This window comes from Coregonus clupeaformis, chromosome 12 (genome assembly GCF_020615455.1).
Source record: "Coregonus clupeaformis isolate EN_2021a chromosome 12, ASM2061545v1, whole genome shotgun sequence".
NCBI classification, from domain to species: Eukaryota; Metazoa; Chordata; class Actinopteri; order Salmoniformes; family Salmonidae; genus Coregonus; species Coregonus clupeaformis.
In genome coordinates, this window is record NC_059203.1 from 27,535,365 (window position 1) to 27,542,807 (window position 7,443).

Genomic DNA, 7,443 nt, shown 5'->3' on the forward strand with positions numbered 1-7,443 from the left:
TGAATAAATGTGAGTTTTGACACTCTTATGTAGGTGTCATAACCAGCCATAAAATAACGCAATATATGTCACATCAGGTCTAAATATATGGGTCATGACAGTGTTAGGACCATATTATGACAGGTTATGAGAAGTTATATCAGCTGTTATGACATATTATGACATGGTTATGACTGTGTCATAACGTGTTATGATATTGGGTGTCAAGTAACGTGTTACCAAAATTAGTGTACAACTTTATTTTTTCATTGCATAGTTTGTCTTCAATTAGCCAGCACCTCACTTTGAGGGTGTGCTGTCTTTCTTTCCTTTTTCATTGATGTAATACATGTCCTAACCATAGGAGGTCAGCATTACTGTGTTTATGGGAACGAGTTTTGGTTCCCTTTAATAAAAGCTCCTAGGCCCCTCAGTGTATTGTTGCCCATTGCAGCTGGGTGAGATTGAAAACTTCTGATTAGAACGCTCTAGGCCAGTTTTGCAGAACCCAGATTAATTAAGACTACTCTTGGACTCTAAATCACTTTGGTTACACTTTATTTGACAGTGTCACTGTGACATGAACATGAAGGTTTACAACGCTTTCATTAATTTACTCCATTGAAAGTGCTTTTTAGTCCAAGAATAGGTTTACCGTAATGTGTCCCTACAAGAGTCTTCCTCTCTAAACCACTTCCTGGCAGCAGATTCTGATCTCATAGTTCCAGAAACATATAAGGTTGGGCTGTTGGGCTGATGGTATTTAAGCCCTAAGGCCAAGGTATACAGGATTCCTGGAGTGAACAAGATGCTTACAGTTACTGTTGTAGAACGTGTTATTTCCAGGACTCAAATCAAATCAAATCAAATGTTATTTGCCACATGCGCGAATACAACAGGTGTAGACCTTACAGTGAAATGCTTACTTACAAGCCCTTAACCAACAATGCAGTTTTAAGAAAATAAAAAAAGTGTTAAGTAAAAAATAGATAAGTAAAAAATAAATATAGCAATTCATTAAAGAGCAGCAGTAAAATAAAATAACAGTAGGGAGGTTATATACAGGGGGTACCGGTACAGAGTCAATGTGCGGGGGCACCGATTAGTCTAGGCGTCACGTCTCCTCCCGTTGCTCCCCTCCGGCGCTCTGATTCGCCAGTCTACTCAGCCTCCGGTCTGAGCACACCACCTCGGCAAACACAGGAATGGAAACCCAACGCACCCTAATTACCTCCAGCGCACCTGCACCTCATCATCTCATCACCACCACTATAAAGCCCTGGACTGATCGTTCATTGTTGTGTGTAACCTTTAGCGTCGTGTCGTTTACGCGCTCTTTGTTATTCTCTTTCTTATTGTTAAGTAAACCTTTCCCTTGTTAATTCCTGCGTCTGCGTCCTGCCTCTTCATATACTCAGTATTCGTCACACTAGGTAATTGAGGTAATATGTACATGTGGGTAGAGTTAAAGTGACTATGCGTAGATAATAAACAGAGCAGCAGCAGCGTAAAAGAGGGGGTGTTCTGGGGTGGCAATGTAAATAGTCCAGGTAGCCATGATTAGCTGTTCAGGAGTCTTATGGCTTGGGGGTAGAAGCTGTTAAGAAGTCTTTTGGACCTAGACTTGGCGCTCCGGTACCGCTTGCTGTGCGGTAGCAGAGAGAACAGTCTATGACTAGGGTGGCTGGAGTCTTTGACAATTTTTAGGGCCTTCCTCTGACACAGCCTGGTATAGAGGTCCTGGATGGCAGGAAGCTTGGCCCCAGTGATGTACTGGGCCGTACGCACTACCCTCTGTAGTGCCTTGTGGTCGGTCGGAGGCCGAGCAGTTGCCATTCCAGGCGGTGATGCAACCAGTCAGGATGCTCTCGATGGTGCAGCTGTATAACTTTTTGAGGATCTGAGGACCCATGTCAAATCTTTTCAGTCTCCTGAGGGGGAATAGGCTTTGTCGTGCCCTCTTCACGACTGTCTTTCTGTGTTTGGACCATGTTAGTTTGTTGGTGATGTGGACACCAAGGAACTTGAAGCTCTCAACCTGTTCCACTACAGCCCCGCCAATGAGAATGGGGGCGTGCTCAGTCCTCTTTTTTTTACTGTAGTCCACAATCATCTCCTTTGTTTTGATCACGTTGAGGGAGAGGTTGTTATCCTGGCACCACACGGCCAGGTCTCTGACCTCCTCCCTATAGGCTGTCTCATCGTTGTCGTTGATCAGGCCTACCACTGTTGTGTCGTCGGCAAACTTAATGATGGTGTTGGAGTCGTGCCTGGCCATGCAGTCATGGGTGAACAGGGAGTACAGGAGGGGACTGAGCACGCACCACTGAGGGGCCCCCGTGTTGAGGATCAGTGTGGCAGATATGTTGTTACCTACGCTTACCACCAGGGGGCGGCCCGTCAGGAAGTCCAGGATCCAGTTGCAGAGGGAGGTGTTTAGTCCCAGGGTCCTTAACTTAGTGATGAGTGTTGAGGGCACTATGGTGTTGAACGCTGAGCTGTAGTCAATTAACAGAATTCTCACGTAGGTGTTCCTTTTGTCCAGGTGGGAAAGGGCAGTGTGGAGTGCAATAGAGATTGCAATAGAGATTGCATCATCTGTGGATCTGTTGGGGTGGTATGCAAATTAGAGTGTGTCTAGGGTTTCTGGGATAATAGTGTTGATGTGAGCCATGACCAGCCTTTCAAAGCACTTCATGGCTACAGACGTGAGTGCTACGGGTCAGTAGTCATTTAGGCAGGTTATCTTAGTGTTCTTGGGCACAGGGACTATGGTGGTCTGCTTGAAACATGTTGGTATTACAGACTCAGTCAGGGACATGTTGAAAATGTCAGTGAAGACACTTGCCAGTTGGTCAGCGCATGCTCAGAGTACACATCCTGGTAATCCGTCTGGCCCTGCGGCCTTGTGAATGTTGACCTGCTTAAAATTCTTACTCACATCGGCTATGGAGAGCGTGATCATGTAGTCATCTGGAACAGCTGATGCTCTCATGCATGCTTCAGTGTTGCTTGCCTCGAAGCGAGCATAGAAGTGATTTAGATCGTCTGGTAGGCTTGTGTCACTGGGCAGCTCGTTTTGATCTTCCCCTTGTAGTCTGTAATAGCTTTCAAGCCCTGCCACATCTGACGAGCGTCAGAGCCGGTGTAGTACGATTCAATGTTAGTCCTGTATTGACTCTTTGCCTGTTTGATGGTTCGTCGGAGGGCATAGCGGGATTTCTTATAAGCATCCAGGTTAGAGTCCCGCTCCTTGAAAGCGGCAGCTCTACCCTTTACCTCAGTGCGGATGTTGCCTGTAATCCATGGCATCTGGTTGGGGTATGTACAGTTGAAGTCGGAAGTTTACATACACATACAGTGAGGGAAAAAAGTATTTGATCCCCATGCTGATTTTGTAAGTTTGCCCACTGACAAAGACATGATCAGTCTATAATTTGAATGGTAGGTTGATTTGAACATTGAGAGACAGAATAACAACTAAAAAAAACGAATGTCAAAAATGTTATAAATTGATTTGCATTTTAATGAGGGAAATAAGTATTTGACCCCTCTGCAAAACATGACTTAGTACTTGGTGGCAAAACCCTTTTTGGCAATCACAGAGGTCAGACGTTTCTTGTAGTTGGCCACCAGGTTTGCACACATCTCAGGAGGGATTTTGTTCCACTCCTCTTTGCAGATCTTCTCCAAGTCATTAAGGTTTTGAGGCTGACGTTTGGCAATATAGAAATAAATTATGTATCATTAAGGCAAAATGTTGGGAAATGTCAAAGGTCAAATATAGTAAACATGATTGACATTTTTATAATCCAGATGCATGTCTAAATAAGGAATATAGCCAATACATTGTGTAACCATGCTTTAATGAATGTATGTATATTGTTTTTTTTAAGAAAGTGTCTGAGTCACGCCACCATTATAAAGAGATAAGGGAAAGAGGCCTCAACTGGAAAGCGCACGTAGCCCTTGTAGAGTAAACAACATGTGTTATTGGACTTTGAAAGATAATGGTGGCGTGACAGTGAAAGATGTTAATCATTTATCTTAGGGGGAGTAACTGTATATTCTATGTAAGCATGACTATGCATTTGTATGTGTATAAAAGGAAATCTTTAAGCCAAGGGCAAGCAGGTGCTCCATGGAGCAGCTTGGCTTTGTTTACGCAATGATAAAGTGTAATTTTTGGATTCACAAGCTCCAGTCTCTTGAGAGATATTTTTGAGTTGACTACTTTTGAGTCAAATATTTCTACGACATAAATGGCGAGCTTGCCAGGAGTTGAAAACAGGGACAGATAGAATACAGATAGAAATCCTGTATAAAATCATCTTTCTTGTGTCGGGGAAGTGAATCAGAAAGGGGCGATCAGGTAAAAAGTTAGGTCATCCGGAGTAGGTGACACAAAAAATTGGAGTTAACACCCGTCATCCTGAGTAGGTGAACGGGTTAAACAGCCACTAAGGCTTCAAAATATAGAGAAAGTGTTAGATATAGTAGGTCTGATCATCTCATGTGGATGAGTGGTTTGCTTGGGCTACTGTGAGTCATTTAACTGTCTGATTCATTTGGGCGCGGGTGGCTACTCATCTGTATGAATAAGAATAATAAGAAATCCTGCAGATGATAGCTTATTTTCTGTGTTGAGGAGAGAAACTGTATTTGAGGTCGTTTGAAGTTTCTGTCTTTGGTGGAGAAAGATTGGCGCACCTTTCCTGGACCATTACTTAAGTGTAACCTGGTAGGAAGGACGCACCCGGTCTCGCACCAGGAGAGGAAGAGTGAATGGTTTGTGATTGCTCATAGGGGTAGAAACACACATATAGCTGAGTGATTTAAAGCTAAGAAAAACACTAGCAAGGGAAAGATTCATGAGGTGTTCCACACAAAAGAAAAGTGGCAACAGGAGATATTATATTATTATTACATAAAGAATATAGCTGAGTGATTTAAAGCTAAGAAAAACACTAGCAAGGGAAAGATTCATGAGGTGTTCCACACAAAAGAAAAGTGGACAACTGGAGATATTATATTATTATTACATAAAGAATATAGCTGAGTGATTTAAAGCTAAGAAAAAACACTAGCAAGGGAAAGATTCATGAGGTGTTCCACACAAAAGAAAAGTGGACATCAGGAGATATTATATTATTATTACATAAAGAGACTGTCAAATGCCCATTAATAATAAATAAGTTCTGACCAAACAATAATCAAAGAAGCACAAATAGTTTAACAATAAAAGTGAATACTAATATAAAAATAATTAAGAAGGAGAAATAAACAAATAGGCCGAATACTAAAATAGATTAAAAAGGAAGTTAAACATATAGGCCATTAATATGAATAAAACGGCGGTAGAAATACTGAGTGCTAGGTATCCCTTAGGCAAGAAAGAAATAGTGAAAACATCAGAAAAATGGGAGAAACGCACCAGGAAAATGGGAACAAATGGCCAGAAGGAGGAACATTTGATGTCTCGGTGTGTGAGGAAATGGAAACACTGATAAAGAACCATAAAGCAAAAGACACAGGAAAGAAGAGAAGCGCCAAAAGAAAAAGAGAAAAATAAGTACTCAACATGTTCAAAAAGGAAAGAGAAGAATTAATGTTATGTGGATATACATTTACCAACTGAGTGGAAAATTCACATTATTAGGAGGGGTATGAGAAATCCTGTTGGAAGAACAGGTCACGTGTATAGGTGTGATCATATGACGTCTATGCATTGTATTTTGGTCAATCTTTTAGGGTGTGTTTCTGACATTATATTTGGAAACTTTAGAGGTGATGTAGTATTGTGATAAATTGACTACAGTAAAATAATAACTGCGATAGGGTTAACATTCCAAATTTGGGCCCTTTGATAGAATAAAATATTCCTGTAGGTTATACAAATAGTAATTAAGCGCGTTTGAGAACAACATTGTGTGAATGTGGAATGAGAGTAGTATAATGGTGTAAATGAGTCGCACTCTGAAGTTTGAATGATGAGATATAGAGGTGGGTATGATAATTATATATACGTTTGAATAATACGATTTTCATATAAATGATATCTTGGAGTTTCGTACAACAATGCCTGTCATAGAATTTTGTAAGATCAGTGAATAGTGACCAGCCTATACGATTCTGGGAGGATTCTATGACTGAGGGGAAGGATTTGGGTAATTAGTTGTTGTTCCGCTGAGACTAGATTATGATTAACTGATTTGTGGTAATAAAGAATCATTAGAAACATGAATGGTTTGGTTGATGTGAATATATTAGAATATAATTAATTTTATATGAGTGTAATTTATTACGAGGGATTGGATAAAATAATAGGAGCTGACTTGCACACCCCAAAACGTAGACGTACGTGAGGGGTGGGAGAAAGTACATAGATCATTGATAGAAATAAGAGTAGGCATTATGATAACTATCTATCATTTTGAAGCAGAAGTGAGAAAGTAAAGGAATTTTAGTATAATAGGGGGAAAGAACATAATCCATTTGATTGAATTCGTTAGATCTGTTTCCAAATTAATGAATGTAGATTTGACTCGTTGACTGTTAAAGCTTCCAGCTTGTGAAATCTTAGTCCTGTAAAGCTATTTTCTGATAAAGGGTAGTATGTGCCAGATACTAAAACTACTGACCATTAACATTGGAATAAAGGAGGATTTACTTGTCATTTCAATAAAGCATAGATTCTGCATCGCTGATTACAGTCTAGGTTTTCTAAGTATAGTTCAACTATGGTTGTGGGTTGTTTATGGGTTGTTTAGATTGACGGAACAGTCAGGATAAGACTGGACGATTTAGCAGCCTGCGTCTTTTCAGACTGAAGGACTCACTTATTCAACGGGAAAGAGGGAGGAGTGACTATAGTCTAATCAGATAGGACAGTTACATACATTTGAATAGCGGACTGGCAATTGCGATAGAGTTGTGGCCATAATTTGAATTGTTTAGGTAGACTGGAATGAAAGTAAGGTCTTTTAATAATATGAATACAAATATACTATTAGTTATTGTTGGGTTGTGAATAGACTTTACGAATGCCATGATCTAGTTCTCGGGTAAAAGAGAGTCGTACTTGCTTGACTGTATCTGTCACGCCCTGGCTCTGGGGACTCTTAAATGTTGAGCCAGGGTGTGGATTTTCTATGTTTTGTTTTCTATGTTTTTGGTTCTAGTTCGTTTTGATCTATGTTGGCCAGGGTGGTTCCCAATCAGAGGCAGCTGTAGCTCGTTGTCTCTGATTGGGGACAATACTTAGGCAGCCTGTTGGCATGTTACTTTGTGGGATCTTGTTCCGTAGGGTGTATAACCTAGGACTTCACGTATCGTTTGGTTTATTGTTTTGGTTCGTGTGTGTACTGAAATAAAGAATGTACGCTTATCACGCTGCGCCTTGGTCCGCTTCATCTCATAACGGGCGTGACAGAAGATCCCACCACCAGAGGATCAAGCAGCGTG